Source organism: Caretta caretta, chromosome 2 (assembly GCF_965140235.1).
Source record: "Caretta caretta isolate rCarCar2 chromosome 2, rCarCar1.hap1, whole genome shotgun sequence".
Lineage (NCBI taxonomy): Eukaryota > Metazoa > Chordata > Testudines > Cheloniidae > Caretta > Caretta caretta.
The window spans coordinates 11,487,029-11,512,831 of NC_134207.1; the positions used below are offsets into that span (position 1 = coordinate 11,487,029).

Below are 25,803 nucleotides of genomic sequence, written 5' to 3' on the forward strand. Positions count from 1 at the left end.
AGGAAAACAGGCAGAACTTCAGGGTCTCAATGTGTGGATGAGCTCATGGTGTATGGAGGAGGGTTTTAGGTTTAGTTGGAACTGGAGAACTTTTTGGAAAAGGAGGAGCCTCTACAGGAAGGCTGAGTTCCACCTAAGCCAGAACGGAACCAGACTGCTGGCATGTAGGGTTAAAAGATTGTAGAGGAACTTTTTAAACTATGGACTGGGAGAAAGCTGGCAGGTGTGGAGGAGCACACAAATTCCTTAGGAATGAATTTATTAAAGGGGGAACTCTATATCCAAGTAGAGGGGATTGGAAAGAAGTTGGTAAGGTCCAGGTCGGAGCTAGTGAGGAACAGTCAATGTAAAAGAGTCCCATTTCAATGTAACACATGAAGGCAAGCACCTGAATATTGACAAAATATATAAGGGCTTATATAGACATGGTAGAAGTCTAAATACAAAGATGAGTGAACTAGAGTGCTTGGCATTAAATGAGGGCATTGGTATAATAGTCCTCATGGAATGAGGATAGTCAATGGGACATGGTAATATCAGGGTACAAAATATATAGGAATGACAGAGTAGGTTGTGCTGGTGGGGAAGTGGCACTGTATGTGAAAGAAAGCATAGAGTCAAATAAAGAAAAATCTTAAATGGATCAAACCATAGAATCTTTATGGGTAGAAATTCCAGGCTTGAACAATAAGAGTCTAGCAGGAGGAACATACTACTGACCACCTAACCAGGATGGTGACAATGATTGTGAAAGGGAGATTAGAGAGGCTACAAAGGCAGAAAATGGAGTAATAATGGGGGATTTCAACTATATTAACCGGGTATATGTTACCTCATGAATGGATGCAGAGATTAAATTTCTACAAACATTAAATGACTGCTTCTTGGAGCAGCAAGTCCTGGAACCCACAAGAGGAGAAGCAATTCTTGAGTTAGTCTGAAGGGGAACACAGGATCTGGTCCAAGAGGTGAATATAGCTGGACCGCTCAATAATAGCGACCAAACTTTAATTAAATGTAAACATCCTTGTAGGGGGGGAAATACCAAAAAAAAAAAAAACAAAAAACAAACAAACAAAAACCCACCACAGGAGCATTTAACTTCAAACGAAGAAACTACACAAAAGTGAGGAAGCTAGTTAAACAGAAATTAAAAGGAACAGTCACAAGGGTGAAATGCCTGCAAACTGCATGGAGACTATTTAGAAAACACCATAATAGGGGCTCAAACTAGATGTATACCCTAAATTAAAAACCAGTAAAAGGACAAAAAAACTGCTACCGTGGTTAAACAGTAGAGTTAAAGAGGCAGTTAGAGACAAAAAGGCATCCTTTAAAAATGAGAAGAAAAATTCTTCTACGGGAAATAGAAAGGAGCATAAACTCTGTCAAGTCGAGTGTAAAAGTATAATAAGGCAGGCCAGGAAAGAACATGAAGAGCAACTAAGTAAGGATGCAAAAACTAGCAGCAACTGTTTTCAAAGTACATCAGAAGGAGGAAGGATGCTACATGGTCAGTGGGGCCACTGGATGACCATATGCTAATTGTGCATTTAAGGAAGATCAGCCTGTTGCAGAGAAGCTAAATGAATTCTCTGTATCAGTCTTCACTGTAGAGCATATGTGGGAAATCCCCACGCCTGAGCCATTCTTTTAGGTGACAATTCTGAGGAACTGTCCCAGATTGAGGTGTCCGTAGAGGAGGGTTTGGAACACATTGATAAATTAAACAGTAATAATTCACCTGGACCAGATGGTATTCACCCAAGAGTTCTGAGGGAACTCAAATATAAAATTACAGAACTTCAAACTGTGGTATGTAACCTAGTGCTTAAATCAGCCTCTGTAGCAGATGACTGCAGGGTAACTAATGTAACAAGTATTTTTTAAAAAGGCTGCAGAGACAATCCTAACAATTACAGGCTGGTAAGCCTAACTTCAGTAGTAGGCAACTTGGTTGAAGCTAAGAACAGAATTATCAGACACATAGACAAACACAATATGTTTTGAGGAAGAGTCAACATGGTTTTTGTAAAGGGAAATCATGCCTCACCAATCTATTAAAATGCTCTGAGGGTGACAACAAGCACATGGACAAGGGTGATCGAGTGGCTATAGTGTACTTGCACTTTCAGAAAGCCTTTGACAAGTTCCCTCACCAAAGGCTATTGAGCAAAATAAGCAGTAATAGGGTAAGGGGGAAGATCCTCTCATGGATAAGTAACTGGTTAAAAGATAGAAAACAAAGAGTAGGATTAAAAGGTCTGTTTTCATAATGGAGAGAGGTAAATAGCAGGGTCCCCCAATGATCTGTATCAGGATCTGTGCTGTTTAACATATTCATAAATGGTTTAGAAAAAGGGGTGAACAGTGAATTGGCAAAATTTGCAGATGATACAAAATTATTGAAGTTAGTTAAGTCCAAAGCTGACTGTGAAGAGTTACAAAGGGGTCTCACAAAAGTGGGTGACTGGGCAACAAAATGACACATGAAATTCAGTGTTGATAAGTAGAAAGTAATGCACATTGGAAAGAATTATCCCAACTATAAATACAAAATAATGGTCTAAATTAGCTTTTACCACTCAAGAAAGAGATCTTGGAGTCATCATGGATGGTTCTCTGAAAACATCCACTCAGTGTGTGGTGGCAGACAAAAAAGCTAACAAAATGTTAGGAACCTTTAGTAAAGAGATACAAAATCAGACAGAAAAATTCATAATGCTGCTATATAAAATCCATAGTATGCCCACACCGTGAATACTGCATGCAGTTCTTGTTGCCTCATCTCAAAAAAGATATATTAAAGTTGGAAATGTGCAGAGAAGGGTAATGAAAACGATTAGGGATATGGAATGGCTTCCGTCAGAGGAGTGATTAAGAAGATTGTGACTGTTCAGTTTAGAAAAGAGACAGCTAAGGTATGGTCTATAAAATTATGAATGGTGTGAAGAAAGTGAACAGGGAAGTGCTATTTATCCCTTCACAGAACCGAGAGTCACCTGGTGAAATTAATAGGCAGCAGGTTTAAAACAAACATAAGGATGTACTGAATGCAATCCATCTGTGGAACTGGTTGTCATGGGATGTAGTGTAGGCCAAAAGTATAACTGGGTTAAAAAAGAATTAGATAAGTTCATGGAGCATAGGTCCATCAATGACCCTTAGTCAAAATGGTCAGGGGCACAACCCCATGTCTGGGTGTCCCTAAACCTGCAACGGCCAGAAACTGGGACTGGATGACAGGGGATGGATCACTCAGTAATTGCCTGTTCTATTTATTCCCTCTGAAGCATCTGGCACTGGCCACTGTCAGAGACAGGATACAGGCTTGATGGACCATTGGTGTGTCCCAGTATGGCCGTTCTTGTGTTCTTAGGTGGACTAGCCACTATAGGGGGACTTGACACGCTGTGCCAGTGTGTCACATTTGCAAACCAGGGCCCATTTTTAAGTAAACCAAGGCTCAACATCCATTGACCCACCCTCGAGCCATAACTTTGTGTTGAGATCATGCGGAATGAATGGTTTTGGATGGTTTGTGATGTGAAACTATGTCAAACTCAGCTTTCTGACTGAGCTTCACTTTGTTTGAACTTCACACCTAAACCATGCCTCAGAAGGTTAGCGTGAACCGCCCTGGATTGAGGCTGCAGACACTGTACACACGAACCTCGTGGGGCAAAAGGGCTGAGTCTTGCACAGCTCTCATCAAAGGCTGCTAAGGAATGAAAATGAAACTTGGTAGCTGCCGTCTGTCTGTGTTTGTGTACAGGCGCCTGTCACAGGGGCGAAAAGCTTCCTGGACAAGGCCTCTTTAAAACCAAACGCCTTCGCAATCACACTAACCCAGGCACGCGAGCTCTCATGCATGGGCTTTTCCAAACTACAGGCTGTGAGGCCAGATCTCCAGCCCGTGCAAATCAAAGTAGTTCCTCTGACTTTCAGTGGAGGTCTGATGACTTATACCAGCCAAGGATCCGGCTCAGGGATTCAGAAATAGGTCCTTTTGCGACGCTTGTGAGCATGACTGTAATTAAGAAAATCTGTGGTCTGTGTGCATGTTCCAGAATCCCTGCCAGGGTTAACGTTTCAGCTCACAGGACAGGCCACTCCCTGAGTAACCCTCAAAGCTGCCGACCTGGTAGTGACTTCAAATTGCATTCCATCTTCTGTGATTACATGTGCTTCTCGGTGGCTAACGAGGCAGGGAGGGGGCAACTGTGCCTGGAAGTTTTCTGTATTGCCTCTGAAATAGCACACTCAAGTGCCTGAACTAACCAAGACACAGTTGCCTCGCAGCCCATTCTAACAGCTTCATGATGCTCATCTCCTCTTAGCTTTGCTGTAGTTTGCTTGCGCAAATGTCGTTTAATTGTGTATCTGTAAACGCTGCCGGTCTGTCTCCCTCTGCCAGGGATGGCTAATTTTATCATCTATCATGCCAGAATTAATCCCCTCTGCGAAGATGAGGAAGATGTTTTATAGACAAGTGTTATGATCATAGAGCAACTGTTGTATGAAGTGGTTATTGGCTATAAAGTTCCCCAAACTGCTGTGTGCTGCCTGGCGATGTAAATGCTGTCAGTAGCCAACAGAGGGGAATGAAAGAGTGAGACCCCGGTGTGAGGGGAAAAAAAAAGAGGGATGGAGAAAAGAGAACAGGAGAATGAGCGAGAGACAGGAACAGGCAGCAGGGAGGAATGAGAGAGAGAGTGTGTGTGAAGAGAATAGGGAATGGGAATGAAAGAGAAGGGACTAAGAGAGGGAATGGGACAAGAGAAAGAGAGCAAGAAAGGAATCGAGGCGAGGAGCAGGGATGCGGGACAGAGGAGATCTGTGTTTGAGGGCAGTGCCTCCAAAGAGGATTTTTCCCTTTGATGAGGGGTATTTGCAGCTTCTCTGTCTGCTAGGCTACCTGCGGCCCACCTACTTGATTAACCACTAGCACTAGATGTTCTGCTGCTTGTCGGGGTTCTGCCTCCAAGACAGAGTCTTCCAAATTGAATAATACTGGCACCTTTCAAAGGTAAAGGAAACGTCTCCCACCTTATTACTCTGCTGCTGCTCAGACAGGAAGTCACTGTGCAGTGCTTGGAAATAGCCGCCTTTTCTGCGCAAGTGTTCAAGTGCAATGCCAGCAGCTCCATCCAGCAGGCCTGGACTCCTCAAAGGAAATGGAGAGCCAAAATAAATAAGGAGCAGTGCAAATTGCATCGAGCCTAGAAATGGAGCTTTTACTTCAAAGCCTTGAAAAAAAACCTGCTATGGACACAGTTAGGGAACATTGTGTCAAGGAACCTTTCTCGCCACTAACCCCATTAAGAGGCTTTTCTCAGGGCCAAATTTTGAGAGTTGCTGAGCACCTCCTGTTGCAATGAGGGTTTGGCCTAAGGCAGTGGTTCTCAACCAGGGGTATGTGTACCCCTGGGGTATGCAGAGGTCTTCCAGGGGGTACATCAGCGCATCTAGGTCAGTGTTTTTCAACCTGGGGATCGTGAGTCCCATGGGGGTCACAGGATGGGTTTAGGGGGTCACAAGTGCAGGGCTGGCATTGTGGGTGACAAGCAGGACAATTGCCTGGGGCCCCATGCAACAGGGGGACACAGAAAGCTAATTTACATGCTTCATCCCTGGGCAGCAGGGTTTGGGCCTCACCTGTGGGTGGCGGGACTCGGGCTTCAGACTCCTGAAAGGGGTACAGTAGTCTGGAAAGGTTGAGAACCCCTGGCCTAAGGAGTGCGTGGTATATCTTGGGGGCAGTGTTTGGGGAGTGGGGTTGAGCAGGATGTACACTTGCAGCATTAAAAAAGAAAAGATAAACATTTTGGCACCTGATGGGCAGACTGCAGAGCAAACACACGGAGTGTTGCTCCTTCCATAGAAACACCAGCTTCATAGGTTGGGTTCCCTGCACACTCCCACAACTCAAACTTAACCTGCGTAGGTGTCCTGCTAGTCGAGCTGAAAGGGAGCCTCACTCTGGCCAAGCTGGTTGGATTCAGGCTCAGCTCGTGTCAACTAGAAGCCACATATTCATATTTTACAGTCCTTCTGCCTGCCAGCGATGATATCATTTGGTACTGTGCTGTGGGAAGAGCTCAGGGGACGACATCATAGGTTTGGAATGTCAATCACTGAGCAAAACCTAAGTAACTTCACTGAATTTAGTGGGATCACTCTGGGTTTACAGAGGGTGAAACTTAGAGGAGAATGTGTCTTATAGAAATCAAAGGTGGAAAAGACCTATTGTCACCCAATCTCCCTGTAAATGCAGATGTGGTCCCTACAGTGCATCATCTAGTGTTTCACCCAAGTTAAGTTTAAATGTCCCGAATGATGGGCTTCCTCCATTGTCCTTGAAATTATTACTTGGAATATTCCCTATCAGACAGTCTTTCCTGAAAGTCAGTCTAAATGTTTACTTTAATTGTTTCATCCCATCATTCCCAGACACATCCTCCTGTCCCACTCTCCAGCTTTGGCATTCTCTCGCTGTAAAGGGAGGATGAAAATGCCCAGCTTCACAGGCATTTTATGAAGAATCGGGGACATACTTTTTTTTGCATTTGTACAGCTCCGAGCGCAATGACAGGGGCTGCCAGGTACTAAAGCAATACAAATAATAAATAATTGTGATAATCAATGCTTTTGAGCAGCTCAGATATGACAGTGATGGATACCAGAAGGAAATATTTTGTCCATTTGATTTTTTGTTCTACCTGGAACCCAGGAACTCTGAAGTGAAAGAAAATGAAAAATATGAGGTTAAACAGATTAAGAGAATAGTTTTAAAACCTAAAGAGAAAGGAATAGGTTAGAGTTTTGAGCTAAACTTTGGAAGGTGGTTTCTTATTTTATCCCAGCCAGTTTGTCTATTCCTATTCCCTGGGAATGGAAAACAAAAGTGATGGATTATTCTGCTTATGCCTAGTCAGGTAGATTAAATGGTGTGTCTCACTCTGTTGCCTCCTGCGAGCTTACAGTAGGTTGTGTGTATCGCAGGCTGGCATGGAAAAGGCTTGATGTTTTGTAAACCCTAAAGAAGAAAGGGGCATTGTGCCAGCAATGCCCCTCTGCCATGTATATTGGCCAAACTGGACAGTCTCTACGTAAAAGAATAAATGGACACAAATCAGACGTCAAGAATTATAACATTCAAAAATCAGTCGGAGAACACTTCAATCTCTGTGGTCACTCGATTACAGACCTAAAAGTGGCAATTCTTCAACAAAAAAACTTCAAAAACAGACTCCAAGGAGAGACTGCTGAATTGGAATTAATTTGCAAACTGGACACCATTAAATTAGGCTTGAATAAAAACTGGGAGTGGATGTGTCATTACACAAAGTAAAACTATTTCCCCATGTTTATTTCCTCCATCCCCCACTGCTCCTTGGACATTCTTGTTAACTGCTGCAACTGGCCCACCTTGATTATCACAACAAAAGGTTCCCCCCCACCCTGCTGGTAATAGCTCACCTTACCTGATCATTCTTGTTACAGTGTGTATGGTAACGCCCATTGTTTCATATTCTCTGTTTATATAAATCTCCCCACTGTATTTTCCACTGCATGCATCTGATGAAGTGAGCTGTAGCTCATGAAAGCTTATGCTCAAATAAATTTGTTAGTCTCTAAGGTGCCACAAGTACTCCTTTTTGCGGATATAGACTGACATGGCTGCTACTCTGTTAGATATTTCCATGTAGGTAAACTCTGATTAATGTGCTGGAACCCTGATCGGGTAAGCCTAATCCAAACCTTACCACTGCCTCCTTGGATCCAGTTATATATAAATAGAACAGGTCAACCTTTCCCCATTAACTTTTTTTCAAAACAAAAATGCCTTTTTGATCAAAATTAACATTTTCGTGAAAAATGTTCATTGTGGTCAAAATATTTTTATATGAAAATTTTTGAAATAAAACATTGCAACTTTTTTTAAAAAATTGGGAACACTTTTATTGTGGTTTTCCAATTTTTTTTCTTTGCATTTTCTGTTTTTTGGGAGAGAAATGGGAGGGAGGAACCAACAAAAACCTTAAATTAAAAGCCACATTTTTTGTTTTTGCTTTTTTAAAAAGCAGCTTTAAAAATTTGAAAATTTTCTTTGAAAAAAACCCAAAAAATGGAAAGAAGGTTTTTGAACACAACACTATGAAATTAGTGTGCCCTGGGACACACAATTGACTGTATAAAATCACTCCCTAAAAAATCAACTTCTATAAATTCGACCTTATTGTTTATTTCATTCATGGTTTTTCATGAAATATACTTTTTTTGACCCAGCTCCTTATGTAAATCTGATTGAATCACCATTGGGTCGTTATGCAGGGTGACCATGAGCTAGGCTTTGCATGTCAGAGCACTGCTGATGCTTGAGGCCAGGTACAGCTTCTGGGGAAACAGTGACTGGTCTCACTGGGCAAGTACTCAGTTGCCCAGCAGTCCAATCTAGATTTGCCAGCAAGAGTGAGACAACTTTGGGAGATTTTCCTTCAGAGGAATGTAAAGTAAATTCTCTGACTGTTGACATAAGGGAAGCAGTCAGTGATCTGGAGAAACTAGAACCCGGGACAGTGGTGTTTAGTACCATTCCAGTAGCTGCAGGAAGCCTTTCAAAGCCTAGAGCTGTTTGACCACTGGCTAGCTCTTGATCATGACAGGGTGGCGACACAGAAGTAAAAAGTTAAAAAAGCGGCTTCCTCCAAACTGGGAAATTCAACTCCTTGTAAATATTGGAACTGGCTGAGAACATAAGAATGGCCATACTGGGTCAGACCAAAGGTCTGACTAGGCCAGTATCCTGTCTTCCGACAGTGGCCAATGCCAGGTGCCCCAGAGGGAATGAACAGAACAAGTAATCATCAATTGATCCATCCCCTGTTGCCCAGACCCAGCTTCTGGAAAACAGAGGCTAGGGCCACTGTCCCTGCCCATCCAGGCTAACAGCCATTGATGGACCTATCCTCCATGAATTTATCTACTTCTTTTTTGAACCCTGTTACAGTCTTGGCCTTCACAACATCCTCTGGCAAAGTGTTCCACAGTTTGATTGTGTGTTGTGTGAAGAAATACTTTCTTTTGTTTGTTTTAAACCTGCTGTCTATTAATTTCATTTGGTGACCCCTAGTTCTTGTGTTATGAGAAGGAATAAATAACACTTCCTTATTCACTTTCTCCACGCCAGTCATGATTTTATAGACCTCTATCATATCCCCCCTCTTAGTCAGTTCTTTTCCAAGCTGAAAAGTCCGAATCTTATTAATCTCTCCTCATAAGGAAGCTGTTCCACACTCCTAATAATTTTTGTTGCCCTTTTCTGAACCTTTTTCAGTTCTAATAACAGATGAATCTATTATCCCTATTTTACGAAGACATTCTAGCCCTTTTGCTTTATGTTCCTCCTCACCAGCGTGCTTAGAAGTGAACTCACTATTTCCATTCCTTTAATTTAGTTCTTGTCTACTCTAGGACGTTTTGCTGCTTTAACTATATTGCTGTAGTAAAAGTGGCAAAACCCACTAATGTGGATACAGCTATACTGGTATAAAAGTGTTTATATTGGTATTGCTTATTTCCATTTGGGATGTGATATAAGATATACCAGTATAACGGTGTCCACACAAGACTTCTACCAATATAATAACTATATCGGTAAATATCACGCCCCAATAGTTATGCCAATATGGCTTTTCTAGTGTAGACCAGCCCAAGCCCAGTGAAGGGAAGTCACAGAGCCTTTCCTTTAGCCTTCGTCTTGAATGTGGAAAGCCATAGCATCTCTCTGAAAGCTGAGGCGACACCACACTCAAAATCCACGCATGGATAGGCTTGTTCTCAGAGTTTGCAAAGCTTGATTTTTTTTTTTACACCGGGTGTGCAATTTATGGCAGAAACAGCAGAAAATAAAACAAATTAAGCCTGTAAATGCACTGGAAACTACCTAAGAAGGCAATTTTTATGCTTTTATAAATCTTAGTTTCATAGAAAAGAAGGAGCCTAATAGAGATAAAATATCACTACCTTACAGAGATCATAGGCGACCTCTGACTGCCTGTGACAGCCTCTCATGCTACTGTAGATTACCAGCCTGCTTCTCTCAAAGGGGGTTAACTGGATGTACTCAGTTTTACTAGGCTATATAAGGCAGCTAGTGATGCCAGACTGCTTCCCATGGAAGACTGTCAAGAGTCATAGACTTTAAGGCCAGAAGGGACCATCATGATCATCTAGTCTGACCTCCTGCACATTGCAGACCACAGAACCTCAACCACTACTCCTGTAGTAGGTCCGTAACCTCTGGCTGAATTACTGAAGTCCTCAAATTTTGAGTTAAAGACTTCAAGTTACAGAGAATCCACCATTTACTCTAGTTCATACCAGCAAGTGACCTGTGCCCCTCACTGCAGAGGAGGGTGAAAACCCTCAGGGTCTCTGCCAGTCTCTGCCAGGGGAAAATTCCTGACTGACCCCAAATTTGGTGATCAGTCAGCCCTGCGCACGTAGGCAAAACCCACCAGCTAGACACTGAAAAAGAATTCTCTGTAGTAACTCAGAGCCCCTCCCCGCCATCTGGTGTCCTATCTCTGTCTATTGGAGATATTTACTAATGGCAGTCACGGATGGACCATATGTCATTGTAGGCAGTCTCATCATACCATACCTTCCATTAAATTATCAAGCTCAGTCTTGGAACAAGTTAGATTATTTGCCCCCCACTTCTCCCCTTGGAAGAATGTTCCAGAACTTCACTCCTCTGATGGTAAGAAACTTTCATCTCACTTCAAGCTAAACTTCTTGGTGGCCAGGTTATATTCATTTGTTCTTGTGTTAGCATTGGCCCATAACTTAAATAACTCCTCTCCCTCCCTGGTATTTATCTCTCTGGTGTATAGAGAGCAATCATATCTCTCCTCAACCTTCGTTTTGTAAGACTCTGTGGTCTACAGGAGAACCAGTAGGCTAATGTCATCACAGGTATTGATGAAATGTTTAATGGAGACAGAAGTGATTTTTATTTGACATTTAAAACATTCTGTTTCTTGATTTGCTTTTGTCAACACATATTTAATTAGAGTCTTTAAGGTTCAACACCTGTGACCCTTTTGGTGAAAGCTTTCCAGACAGCTTCCACTCCACATTTCTCAGACCAGCTCAGGATAGGAAGAAGCCCGATTCATTTGTAACTTTGCAGGGATCATTAGCCCACAAGCCCCTGTATTCCTTCGCAAAAGTACTTACCCTCTTACTGAGACATACCAATCAAATGGGCCTGCTGACTCATGCAAGACATGAGATGCTCAGGCCCCTGCCCTTGTGAAGGGTTCCCAGCACATCACAACTGAATTCTGAGCAAGTTGAACTCTGTGATCCAGGGGCCTCGGTGCCAACTGACAGAGGGCACGGGGGTTGCACAGAGATTTACAGGGATCCTCTGAGTTGAATATATGCATAATAATTCCCTAAAGGGTGGCATATGAGGTCTCTAATGAGAGCCAGTAGCTCACGGACATCATAATGGTTGTGAAATGTGTGTACAGATAATATTTAAGGAGTTACGTGTCTATACTGAAAGTTCTGATGTTAAGACATGTAACCAGGAGGTGACATGTCTCAGACAGGTTCATTTAGTTGGGGATTGGTCCTGCTTTGAGGAGGGGGTTGGACTAGATGACCTCCTGAGGTCCCTTCCAACCCTGATATTCTATGATTCTATGATTTCAAACATGAGGTAACACATGCTTATCCCTCTGTCTGGTCATGTGTGTGCTGGGCATCAGATGGCTCACAATGTATGCTCAGCACTGGATTTCCAATTCGGCATGGTAGCCTTGTGCCTGGGGCACCGGCGTTCTAGGGGCACCTTACCTCTCTAAAACTGTGTGCAACATGAAGATCAGCTGTAGGTGGTGGTGGAGGGGCACTGAAGATGCTGTGCTGAGGGGCGCGAAGGTGTAAATCCAGCCTGGTGGATGCTTGTTTGCATACTGAGCCAAATGCTCATCGAGTGATTGCGAAAGCTTTAAAAGAGGAAATTTACAGGAAGAAATAAACAGCAGGAGGGGATCAGATTTATGAGGCGGCAAGCTGACAGGGTGACTTGTCTCATGAACGGAAAAGCAGAGCAAAGCCTGGCTGTAAAACATGGGAAGGACTTTGGGTGAGCATTGCTGTATAAGAGAGGAAAGTATCTAGTTTAGTAAGTCTAGGCTCTAGACTGTGTGTTATGATATTATTTTATGTGTAACCATCTGTTTCCAATACTTCTACTTGCTATCACTTGAATTTCTACTCTTTGTTAAATAAACTTAAACTTGTTTTCATTATAAACATATCTCAGTGATATGTGTTCAATGGAACAGAGATCTGAGGTGAAACAGGCAAGCTGGACATTCTCTTCTGCAATCATGCTTTATTATTGTCCTATATATATCTGACTAGGGGAAAACAAATCCTAGTCTGCATCACAGATGTGCGGGGAGAGGAAGATTCTTGGAAAGCAGTGATGACAAATAAGACCTAGCGGTGATAATGAATGGCAATTTCAATATGAGTTTGTAATGCAATGGGATAGTTAAAAAGACGTGACCCTTTGGAGCTACATAGGCAAAGTCATCATGTGACAGACTGTGTACATTGCTCTGAAAGATTCTGAAGGATTATAGGGAATTAAGAAAAGAGTAATAAGAATGACCAAGGAAAGGATTTGCATGTGGGGAAAGATTTAAAAACTAAATATGCATAGGTAATCTAAAGCTGTAAAACGCCTGTTGATTTCAGTACAGGATTGTGCCGTGAATTCCTCAATATATAAAGCTTATTGACTATGGTGAGAGACAATAACTATCTACAAGTATTTCAAGGGAGTTAAACAGCAAGGAAGGAGAGAAATTGTGTCTAGGGTATGGGGGTATAGACGTAATAATTACGGGGAAAAGAACAGAAGAAAACATAGGCTGCATAGCAGAAAGACTTCCTAATTGTAGGATCCACTGGACAGTGGACTAATCTCCTAAGGTAAATGGCAGAAGCCCTGTTATTTCAAACATTTAAACAAGACTGGAAAAGCCCTGGAGAATATACTGTACGGAACAGCCTGCACTTGCCCCTGGGAATGGACAACATGATGTAATAGATCTTTTCTTACTTGTCTCTATGATTCACTTCAGTTTGAGATCTTGTTCTAGGCATGATTTGTCTTGGGAGTGTCTGTGATGTGACCCATGGGTCGAACCTGTGACATCTTCAGAGAAGGAAGAGTTGGAGCAAGTGGAGAGAAGGGATATAGGGGCTAAGTATGAATTCGGCTTCCTAAAAGTGCTTTGAGCTAATTAACAACAATTAGAGTCAGATGGAGGGAATGTGAGCTGAGTGGGGAAAAACTGCTACAGGCCTGATTATCCACTGCATTTTGGACAGTCTTTTACATCAGTGCAAAGGGGATGTCAAATGCTGCCAAATCTGAATCCTGGTATTTTGCACCCACATTGGTAAACGATGGCACAAGGTTCAAGGCAGTGGAGAATCTGGCCCTACCATTGTAAATGATTAAATAGTCCATACTGTGATGCACGCAAGTCTTCTGAACCCAGAGACTCAGAGGCAGCTGCTTTCTTCCCTTTGCCATTGAATCCAGTGACTCCCCATCCCGGTGACTGGAGGATTGTTATTCTTTATAAGAATCCAGCATGCCAGCTGGGCGGCTCTTCCAAGTTCCCCCTGGTATATACTGAGTCCAAAATGAGCTTATCCTGGGAAGGCATCTGGCTGCTGATTTGCTGCATTGTTTGTTTCTTTAGTAAGTTGCCCAGGCTCAGCTGTAGTCCAGGCAAACTGTCAACAACCGACCAGCAGGAAATCCAAAGCAAAATCATGGTCGGTTTAGGAAAGAGTCAGGAAGGGTGGTCTGGTTAGAAGCATCAAATTGGCCCAAATCTCTGCCTCATCCCTGAAATGCCAGTGCCCTTTCACGGTTGGATAAAGGACTCCCTCCCTCTTCCCAGCCCCTTAGTGCTTGGAAGCTGCAGACCACACAGTGGTCGGTACTGTGGTGCCAGGGTGGTGGGATCCCTAGAGTGGATGGAGGGGCTGTTGCTATTGTTTATTTCTTTTTCTGAAGTGAATTGAAGTCAGGGGAAAGTTTCCTGGTGGACAGTCTGGGGAAGACTGGTATCCTCTCTCCCAAGAGCAGGGTCAGCACAGGCCCTCATGGTGCCTCATGCTTGTGCTCAGTTCTGCGCTGGGGAGGCTAGTGTGGAGGCCACAGCTCAGTTGCAACACCCTTTACATTCAGGGCATGTCTGCAGAGAAGGTCAGCAAGATATTAGTTCTGATGGCTGTTCTGTCATACGGACACTTGTCCTCTGGGAATGGTCTGAAGCCACCAAAGAGTTGCTCTGCAGAAGTGACGACACAAGGCAGAGGAGAATCAGGCCCAGGGGGCAGCAGCAACAAATAAAAAAGGGAGGTTATGAGGATTAGTTAATGTTCATTCCATGCTTTGAAGTGATGTGTTCATTATGATTGTGACTTGACAGAATACACTGCTTCTGTCAGTTGAGATGCGTGTCCCACCCTGGCACCTCTGTGGAGCAGAGCTATCAGAGCACTTACTCCTGCAGGTGTAGTTCCATCCATCCATCCATCCATCCCTGGGAAAGCGGCATTAATATTTCCTAAACTTTGCTTAGGATGTTGCACCAGCACCCCTTGGAGCCAGCCCTGTGGGGTTCCAGCACATATTGGATGTTAGCCATAGAGCGGGAAAATGAGGGACGAAACAGAATTGGCTTTGGAGTAGGCATTCAGCCTCCAAAAGAGTATGGTTAGTCATGAAACATCCCAGCCAATCCTGGCTGCGGCACTGAACTCTCGACAGTCTGAGTTCTATACGCAGCATCATGCCATTGGGGAGATGCAGCTGCCACGTCTCCTGTGAGGTAAAACAAAGAAGCTGCTTCCAGTTATGTCTGCTCTCATATGTGAGAGGAGTTAGATGAGACAGCACACACAACGGGAGGAATGGAGGTGAAATAGCAGGGGAAGAAAGAGAGAGAGGCAGGCTCTGTGCCCTTAGTTTCCATAGGCTTCCTCTGAACTAACCTTGTCACTTGAAACATTTCAGATTAGACAAGACATTGGACAAAACACTAGTGGAGGTACATAAGGGAGTCCTTCTGCTTTGTCTGGGAGCTGGACTACGTTACCTAACATGTCTGTGATTTCTAGGACTCTAAGAACAGTGTGTGAAAGAACAGATACATTGGACATTTTACTTATTAGGTTTTTTATTAAAGGGTAAAGAGAACTGTTGGCAGTCCCAGTTATTTCTTACCTTGTCAGTAGAAAAGAAAATATACAAGATAATGAGATACAGCAGAATTGAGGCAATAGAGATTATGGGTTACAGCCTACAGGGGCCAGCCTACTTACTATTACAAAATAGGTATCAATAATTTGCTGTACCAGTCAAAAATTATCATTGGAAAAAAAATTTAAACAGCCTTTTTTGAAAACAAAAATTTTCACAATGTTCCAGGTATATATGATGAAATTCCCCCACCCCCATATACATGTGTTGGTTTTCAAAAATTGCATTTTTCAGGTTTTTTTTTTAATTGAAAAGCAAGATATTTTTATTTTTAAACCTTTTTTGGAAGTTGCTCACTATTTTCTGTCCATTTCTAATGTTTTGTTTTTAACTAATTCATCTCACTGGCTCCATCTTTCCTCAAAATATTTTGGTTATTTACCTACAAGGCCACATTGTCTGACCTGCATCTATCTATGCACACCCTGAATGCATGGCAGAGAGTAGGGTAAATGCTACCTCTAAAACACTATTCTCAAAGGCCCCTGGGTGAAGTAGGGGTGGCCTGTAGGTGGGGGCTGAGTGTGCTGCTTGCATTGACCACCTAGAAAAGTACTGGGGAGTCTACTCAAAGGCAGTCCCATCTCAGGAAATATACCAGGACCTCTGAATTTTGCATACAATACTCCATCTTGATAGCAGTGGACCTGTAGCCCTGTGTTAAAAAAGAGTTTGGCTTCACTTAGCTTCAATTTACACACATTAAGTGTTGCCCTCAAGCCACTGGTAAATCATCAGTGTGGCCAGCCTGGCCCAAGACCAAATGATGGTGCCCCAGGCAAGGAGCGTCTTTGGCGCCCCCCTCTCCATTTGTTAAACGTTTGAATACCTTATTTCTGTTGCATTTGTAGTCCATTTCATGACTTTGATGCACAATTTACATGCATGATTTACTCCTGTCATATAACACAATACATTTGCATGCTAGGATCTGTAAATCTGTATTTATCCATGCTAACAACAAAAACAGCACTTTGAGCTTGGTGGCCCCCAAGCCTGGCACCACAGGTGGTCACCTGGGTTGCCTGACCCTAAATCTGGCCCTGAATGTGGCCCTTGGTGGGGCAATACCCAAAGATTGTCTAAGAAATCTATCTTCCCACCAAAGGCAGGCACAGCAGTTGAGACCAGGAGGGGCTGTTGATTCACGGAGTTCTGCTCAGCACTGTGCAACAGGCTTTCTTGGTTGATGGCCTGCCACTGTTATTCCCCACAGCTGTCCAGAAGAGCCTGTGTTTGGCTAGCTTTACTGAACAACAGAAGCATTGTTTATTTTCTCAAGTGTCTGTTTAAGTGCGTGTTCTTTGCTGCTGGTTTCTCTCACCTAACAAGAAGTCTATTAATATGTGTGGGTAACAGTTGTGGCAGTGATGTTCATGCCACCATTTATCGTGCATGGCACATGTACGTTACATGGATTGGAAATGTTGGTGCGTAGGGCATCTTGTTGCTACACAGAGATATGTGAAAGGAAACAATTACAATAAGTAAACAGGCCTTGCTAAAACAGAAGGCACAAGTTTCATAAGCCAGGGAAGATCTAGGTAGAGAAGACTCTGAACAATTAATTTAGGCCATAACATGATCTAAAAGTGCTTGGGGAAACAAGATTTTGAAGAAACCAGCCCGTGACTTGAAGAGGACAGGGATGTGCTGACACAGCATCCGTGATCTATCTTTTGAGGGAATGTTTCATCCCTGCTGCTTTGCTGTCAGCTGTTCTGTTTGCTGGCAGGCGTTTGATTCAGTCTCTCCGATTTGCTTTCAGACATTCCTGCTCCTGGGTAATTTTGCAGGCTGAGGCAGTTATCTGTCTCATGACTCACGATGTACAGAGATCTGGCTTGGCCTCCCACCTTCACGAATAATGGCTCAGGCTGGCACCTGACATATAACTTAGCCGATCAGAGGAGAAGCAGCCCATTCCTCCTGCCTGTTATGTCCCTGCCTATATCTTGGAGGGATCCACAGACCCAGCCAAGTCTCTGCTGAGGCTCATTTAAACTTGTTTTATGTGAGCAACTTAAAAAACTTGATTCAAGTTCAACAAGAAAGATTCCCAGTGAGAACAAAGCCACACAAGTCACCTGCCGAGCCCTGTGGACCTTGATGTAACATGAACTGTTCGGTGTAATTTCCAAACAGTGTATATGGACTTATATTATGAATCAGAGTGGATTGTAGGAAGCATCCTGGGAGGAAGGATGGTTATTGGGGAAGGTGGGGTGTACAGTAGCAGAGGAAAGATAAGGAGTGGTTATAAACTGAGCCACCCTCATACATGGTATCTTCATTGGGGATAGCTCTAAGATTTTGACACTCACCCCCCTGAGATGAAGGTTGCAGTGGACTTTCCCCAAAATCTGCAGGGTTCCTATCTGTGACAATGAAATCTTCACAGCAGTGTGTGACATCGCTACGTGTCACCATGTCACCCTGTACAGAGAGAGAGCCATCGTGTTGTGGTATGATATGACTTTAGCCGCTGCATTTTATACATGGACAATGCATGCGTTTGGGAGACCGGAGGGGAGGACGTAGCAGTAGTTGAGGCAAGATATACTGAGGGCTTGAACCTGGCTGTAGGAAGGGAATGAAAAGGGTGGATCCTGGAGATGTTCAGGAAGAAAAAGCAGCAGGATTTGGATATTGTTATTTTGTATTTATTTGTATTCCTGCGGTGCCTAGGAGCCTTAGTCATAGTCCAGGGCTCCATTGTGCTAGGTGCTGTACAAATACAGAACAAAAAGATGGCTTGGATATATGGGACAAGGGAGAGGGAGGAGTCAAAAATAACTTCCAGACTGTGTGCTTGAATGCCAGGGAGGATGGCTATATTAACAAGGCATCTTTCATCCAGGCGAACCAGGCTCAGAGCACAGATTGGATGGAGAGCTGCTGCTTTTCTGACAGGAATCTGATTCGTTTACTTTTCTTTCTCTGGGTCGCTTAATAGTTTAGTTGGCTTGGATATCACTCCAGTCATCACTGATACATAGTCACATCTGGGGTGGAACGCAGCAGCTATGCTATGCAACAGACAGGAAGACTAATAACACCATCAGAAACTCGGAGGGGAAATTTAATTCAGCAGACTATAATCAAACAGGAAGGCAGCCAGGAATTGGGATTAGCACTCCAGTCTTGCAGAAAATTTTGCCCGGGATGTTTAATAACCACAGGTGGTCAGAAGATGGGAAAGGTGGATGCTCCAGGAGCACAGCGCCACCCGGCACCATGTTGGGTCACTGGCTTATGTTGACATCTAGGGAATCTTGTCCTCACACAACTCTGCTTCCTCCAGTGAACAGATTTTCCTTGGATGTCTCCCACCCAATAACGATCGTGCCCCATTCTTTTAAAAAGCGCACTAACGAAAGCACAACCTGAGGCGTTACGGCAGTGGATGATAACACTGCCGAATAAATGGATTTCTCCACTGAAAGGCTGCCTGGGAAAAAGAATGGTGAACCCAGTGATGAGCTGCCAAAATCTTAACAACTGGTTCCCTCCTCACCCCACCAGGGGGGTCATTGCCCACCCCTACCCCCTGGGACTCCTGCCCCATCCAACCCCCCGCGTTCCTTGATGCCCCCCCCGCACGATCCCTGCCCCATCCACCCCTCTCCCCTGTCCCCTGACTGCCCCCAGAGCCGGGCAGCAGGGTCTCGTGGGCCACCGTAGTGGGCCACCTGCCCCTAGGAGCCAGAGGGATCTGCCGGGGGGCAAGGTGGGGAGTCCGGTGGTGCTTACCTGGGGCAGCTCCCAGGACGCATCCGGCAGGTCCCTCTGGCTCCTAGGGGCAGGGCAGCATAGCTGGGAGGGAGCAGGAGGAGCGGCCGCTCCCCCCACTGATCACATCAAAAGTGACGCCTTAGGCGCTGACTCCGTGGGTGCTTCGGGGCTGGAGCACCCACGGGGAATATTTGGTGGGTGCAGAGCCCTCACCGGCAGCTCCCCGCCCAGTGCCCAGCCCCAGCTCACCTCCGCTCCGCCTCCGCCTCCTCCCCTGAACACGCCGCCCCGCTCTGCTTCTCCGCGCCCCCCCCCCGCCCCGGCTTCCCGCAAATCAGCTGTTCGGTGGGAAGCCGGGGAGGGCAGAGAAGCAGGCGGCGGCTTCCCACTCAGGCCAAGGGTGGCGGAGGTGAGCTGGGGTGGGGAGCGGTTCCTCTGTGAGCCCCCCACTCCCGCCGGGTTACCTGCTGCGGCGCGGGCGGCCCTCCTTGCGCCCCCCCCCCCCGCCCGAGCTCACCTCCGCCTCCCTGGGCCTGAGCGGGAAGCCGCCGTCTGCTTCTCAGCCTGCCCCAGCTTCCCATGCGAACAGCTCATTCATGGGAAGCCGGGGCCGGGGGCGGAAAAGCAGAGCGGGGCGGCGCGTTCAGGGCAGGAGACGGAGGCGGAGCGGAGGTGAGCTGGGGCCAGGGGTGGGGTGGGGAGCTGCCGGTGGGTGTCTGCACCCATCAAATTTTCCCCTTGGGTGCTCCAGCCCTGGAGCACCTGTGGAGTGGGTGCCTAAGGTGCCACTTTTGGCCGGTTAAATTTAGAAGCCCTTTTAGAACCGGTTGTCCCTCGTGGAACAACTGGTTCTAAAAGGTCTTCTAAATTTAACAACCGGTTCTAGCGAACCGGTGGGAACCGGCTCCAGCTCACCACTGGGTGAACCCCTTTGATTTGTTATCACGGGATTAACGTTGTTTAATAATTAGGATCAGCTTGTGGGAAAGTGAAGTTGTGGGTCTGCAATTCACCTCTCTCCACTGCTGCTGGGAAGCCCTTTTGGGCCGTAACAGTTTGCAGTGCTGGTTTTGGGCGGGGCCTGTTACTTATCATTTTTTAAATCATTGGCAGCCCCAAGGTCTGAAATCTATCCAGAACAAATGAGTTCCACGGACGGTAGCTGTGCACACATCTAAGGGGGTCATCTCTGAAGAAAAGAAGAGACTTCAATTGCCATGGCCCATTCAGTATTCGGCGTGTCTGCTGAGACTGCCAGTTGCGATAGGGCTTTCCTTTCTGCTATTTATGGGGAAGCGAGCAAAGTCCACCAGCTCCCTTCACACCTGCCACTGAGCAGATGGGAATGGCTTTTGGTCACCGCAAGCCTAGTAGCGGAGCCAACTCCAGAGCCCCATTGCCAAACCCTGACGTAGGCCCGTTTTCATCTTTATAATGCAAAGGATGCGGCTTCCTCTCCCTCCCATTTGAAGCGGAGGTGCTGAAGTCAGAAAAGTGCCAGTAATTCTCTGTGGCACTTTCTCTGGCGTAGATACGCCTCTGAAGTGAACCTGTGACATCAGCTTGGCTTTTTTATCTGAATTATACCTCCCTGTCTGAGTTGCAGATGCCATCGTTCCCCTTTCATTTTCTGCCTTGCGGAGCTGCAGCCAGAATGAGTAAGAAAGGGTTGAGTCACGGGGCTGGCACAGTTCATTTTTTGCATGTGCTGTTGTCAAAGAAGAGATGGCCCGGTGAGAGATGCCATGTGTCTGCAGTGAATGATATGAGAAGGAAAGAGGAAACAAAACCTACTCCCCACAGGAAACAGTTCTGCCCCCTGACTAACACCGAGAACTGTGCTACTTCGGGACTCAAGATGGTCTGAAAACTGCTGTAAATGTGAATGAACCTAGCAGCTCTGCAGCTTCACCGTGGGTTTGACACTGATTACAAATACCAAAGAGCTTGTTGTTTGTACATTTCAGTTTTAATATGATGATTTGTTAAGCACTGACCATGTGCTTGGTCTGATAGGAGGGCCTAGGATGCAGCCATGCCTGGCCAAAGAACTGAGAGCACAGGACGCAGAGTACAGACGCAGACTCTGCCCTGGACTGCTAATGGTCTAAATGAGGTGGCCACAGTGTAGACATGCTGCACTGGGAATGTTTAGGATTTGTTTCCCTTTTAATTTATTATACCAATTATCACTGTCTTGCTTATTCCAGATGATAAGATGCATAATCAGTTACATTTCCTTGTTTGCTTAGTGCTGGTGCTTTAATACTCCCAGCTGTCCTGAGAGTGTCTTTCTCCTCACAGGAACTCAATGTGATTCAATGGAATTCACCTTGTTGGATGAGTGGGACTTTAAGATGCCAGTACGTGTCTGTACAACTCTTTTAGAAGCTTGAAAGGAAGCTAACCAAGTATTTCTCCCTGACTGGACAGTGCCAGCCTCCAACTAAGTGGGTTTCCTTTTTCCTTACACTTATAAGGGCACAAGCAAGCAATGGAACAGCCAACTTAATGGAACAAAGCAGGTTGTCTCAAGCCTCCCAAGTTATACTCTGCTATGACCGGAACAAACAAGAGTGTTCAGATCTTGCTGATTTTCCAGAATTGTCCTTAGGCACGAGTGCAGTTGAGTACCAGAAGCATCCCCCAGAGCCAGCAAAGAAGAAAGCAACTCAGTAACCAATTTGGGATGAGGCTGTGGTGACCCGAGTCTCTGCCTCTCATGACTAAACCTCTTAACCATTTTGCATGACTGTTTTGAGGAACTGGACACCCTTCATATCACCTCAGCCATAGCTGGGAAGGAAATTGCAATTGACATAGATCGGCCCAAAACAGGGATAACACTTTGAGAAATGACACGTTCCTCATGCCTGACTGTCCTTCTTCAAACCAGGACTAACTGAAGAATTCCATCAGTGAAGCCTAAGCAAACATCTGGGCGTAACAGGGAAAGAATTGGTACAGAAGCCACTTTGTTCCCACCATTCAAGGTGAAATACAAGTCATTTGTACACCCCCTGTTGCATCTGGTAATGTCTCCTTAAACGTTAGGGATCACTCTCCCAGTCCACCAACTCAGAGATGTCTGCCTGCTGTTAACCAGACCCTTGCATTCTGCCATTCCAGATACTGCTGTGATGGGAGCCTTCCAGATACCTAGATAGATATGCTCCAAGTTAAGGCTCCACAGGTTGGGCTTCTCTACTGTTTGATCCTATTGCTCAGCTGAGCAGAGCAAAACCTTTTTGCTCTATCCACTGCTCATCTCCCAGGCACATCAAACTTGCTCACATTCAGAATAAGCAGAAACTCTAACCTGGCAGAAGGAGCTGTCTTCTCTGCAGTGCTCCACTCCCTGGTGTAGACATGGTGTGTCACCTTTATGGACCTCTTTTCCTTTCTTGTGGATGCCCAAGTTCCCTGGTTTTCTTCATTCCCTTAGCTTCTTAAATGGATGTCTTCTCAATATCATGGTCCTAGTGTCCTCTGCATAATCTTCACCCCCTTCTCAGGGTGGTGAAAATGAGCTAAGCTGAAAACCCCATACCATGTGTATTCAGATGCCTTTATTTCTGTAACCAGGCTCATTTCAGCCCAGTGTCTCTCATCTCCCAACTTGTAAGTACTTCTCTTCATATTTGAATAAAGTGCAGTGGCATTTGTGCTGGGAAAGTTAACAAGAGTCTCTAGACACCCTGTTTAGGCAGTCAGCTTCTGCTACTGAAGTGGTTGCTTGTGTCCACCGAGGCTTGTTGTAAGTAAAACCCATCTAGTTGGAGCCTGACCTTATCCACTGGAGAAACACTATTTACAGGTAAGAAAAACTAAAACTGTTTATCCTCCACTTTCTTCTGGCAAACTTTGATCCCTCTCGCTTCTGACATTGGGCCTCTGAGGGAGTTTGAAATTAAAAGGGACAGTGTCCCATTTTAAATTTTAGACCTACATTATTAAAGTGTAAAGAACTTAGCTGATTTACAGTGTTTATGGCTTGATTCTGCACCGCTGAAGCACACGAGAGTTTTGCCTTTGCTTCATAAAGTTCAGAGCATTTCACTGTTAATCTCTAAGGCCAGTGCCACAGAGCTACGCATGCTCCAAGGCCTTGTCTGCACTAAAGAAATGTGCTTTGCCTAGCACTCATGTACCTGTTTTAAAGGTCTGATTCTATCTCAATAAAAAAGGCCTTGTCTGTCCTATGTGTTCGTGTTCACACTGTGATATATCAGATTGTATAAACCTACATTGACGCAGTGAGTATGGTCTAAAGGCTAAAGTTATATAGTAAGCATTCTTTTTCTAGCTGTGTAACCTTGTGAGACGTCACCATTGATCTGTGCTTCACTTTTCCTACTGTAAAATGGGGCTACTAATGCTTATCTATCTCACAGGAGTATTGTAAGACAGAATTAATTACAGGGTCTGTAAAGTACTTTGAGAAACTCGGATGGAAGATGCTCTGTAAGTGCATAATATTAATTTATTATAATCTTTCCAAAGGATCTCAGGATCCTTAAGGAGTGGGATTGGACAATTTCAAAGGAAACATTTTTTCATCCCTAACCATTTTCTTTAGAGCCCAAAGTGAAAGCTGTTTCTACCAACTGCCATCTCTGTCACCATCTGGAAAATCACATTTTCTGAAGCTTTCCTCCTCTTTATCAGCTGTAACTAAAGCTATAAAATGGGAAGATGTCCTTGCTTTAATTAACACCCCTGTAGTTCAAAAGCTGATCTTAGTAATGAGAGGCAATTATAGCCTTTATTGAGGGATAGTCAGGTGGAACAAATCCAGCATCCATCTATGGGAGGCATTTATTCCCCCAGGAAATTTGGAAGCTGCTCATTGTAAAGAGCTGAAAACAAGGTCTGGTACAACAGGTGAATCAATTTGTTCTTTTTGTAATCTTAAAAATAACTTGTTTCTATTATTTTTTTTTGCAGACTTGTTTTTATATCACCATCCAGCTGCCAGCAAGTAGCAGTTGAGTTAAGAAAGGTTGTTACTGGCTCTTTGAGGATGTAGTTTCTGTTTTTTGTTTCTTTTTCTAGACCAGTGTTTCTTTCTACTTTGCATGGCATTCAGTACTGAGTTCTGCTGAAAGTGCATTAATAGATCATTGTATCGGTAGCCAAGTGCAGGACAATTTACTACCGTTACCTGCAGCAGTGTAGCTAACTGACTGCTAGTTGCAATTCATACTGTGCACATTGCAAATGGGTAATTTTTGGGCCAAGAGGCTGGCTGAAAATAGAGTAGGGCTGCAATATTGACTGGGGAAATGTCAAAAGAAATTCACTCCTATGTGGAGGGCCAAGAAACCATCTACATTCCACTTTAAATCCTATTTGGAGGACTTAAGTGGAAAATAGGTGGTGAGTAAGACCTTGTGCAATCTCTCTGCCTGGGAGTGAATTCCACACTGAGATTAAATTCAGTGTGGATAAGTATCTAAAAGTTGAGACCTTCATCCCACCCTCCTGTGTGTGTCTTGCACTGGCAAAGAGATGCATTAGATGGCTCACTAGGTCATGACCATCTATAGACCTGATTCTCCACTCCAGCTTTACACCTGTGTATCTCCATTAATTCTACAAGAGTCATATTCCGCAACATAATGGAGTGGGGAATAGGACACTTAGATTCTGTGAAACCTCTTAAGACTGCAAAACTGGACAAGAATTCCTGCAAGAGCTTTCTCTCTTGAGGTATTTTTAGAGCCCTGCAAATCTGCGGATATCTGCTTTATATCCACGGATATCCACGCACTTTGTTTGCAGATTGCAGATCGGGTGCCGATACAAATTTTGTATCCGCGCAGGGATCTAGGTATTTTCACACTCCCACTCCTAGCAGGTAGTACAGATTTGTGCAACAATGTGGGGTGAAAAAGTTAGGTCACATTGGTTTGGGTGAAGGTTTGGGTAGGTTCTCACTCAATGCAAACCAGTTCTTATATCCCTACTAATATAACATGAAACATACCACATACCCGGTCCTGGACTACCTGAGTCACCTGATATAGTTAATAGTTCCAACCATTTCTAGTAATTGTAGAAGTAGCTGAGTCAATTGTGCATTCCTCTGTAATTAAAAATAGTGTAAGCCTTAACCCTCCCATCAAAACCCTACAATCTTCCAGCAATGAGTGTCTGTCACAGGGTCCCTAGGAGAAGCTTGTTAAAATTCCACCACCAAACTGGAGAGAGGTTTGGGAATGTTTCTCTACCTCTGAAGGTTCTCTGGATACTGCTGAATCACTCCTGCCAGAGAATACGTACCTCTGAGGTCATCAAAATCCCCTGCCTTTGCAATGGACCACATTCCAATGCCAGGTATCAGGTGTGTTTTGGTTTTTTTAAGTGCCCCAGTGAAGACATCCATTTCCAGTTATGGAGGTTGAATGTTATGCTATACACCATAGTAAACCCTTCAGGAAGGAAGTGAAACTTCTCCAGCAAATGAACTCTGTATATAATTTTGTTTGCCATTAAACAGTGTTGCCACCCTTCTTGCTCGCTTACAAGGACAAGGCTTTTATTTAAATTGGAACACAACGAAATAGATTCTCCACTCCCTCATCCCGTCTTTTCCTCAGGCACATGCACATCTTGGGTTTTAGCTGGCTTTGGGAGCCCCCTGTTACAATAGGGGCAGTTCATCACGGCAGTGTTCTCAGGAACTCCCA

General features: G+C 44.5%; 1 protein-coding gene across 1 annotated transcript in view; it reads left to right on the plus strand.

Annotated features, from left to right (window-relative positions):
- KCNK9 (potassium two pore domain channel subfamily K member 9) overlaps nucleotides 1-25,803 on the plus strand; it is a 122,723-nt gene that overhangs the window by 90,563 nt on the left and 6,357 nt on the right. The window lies entirely within an intron of this gene.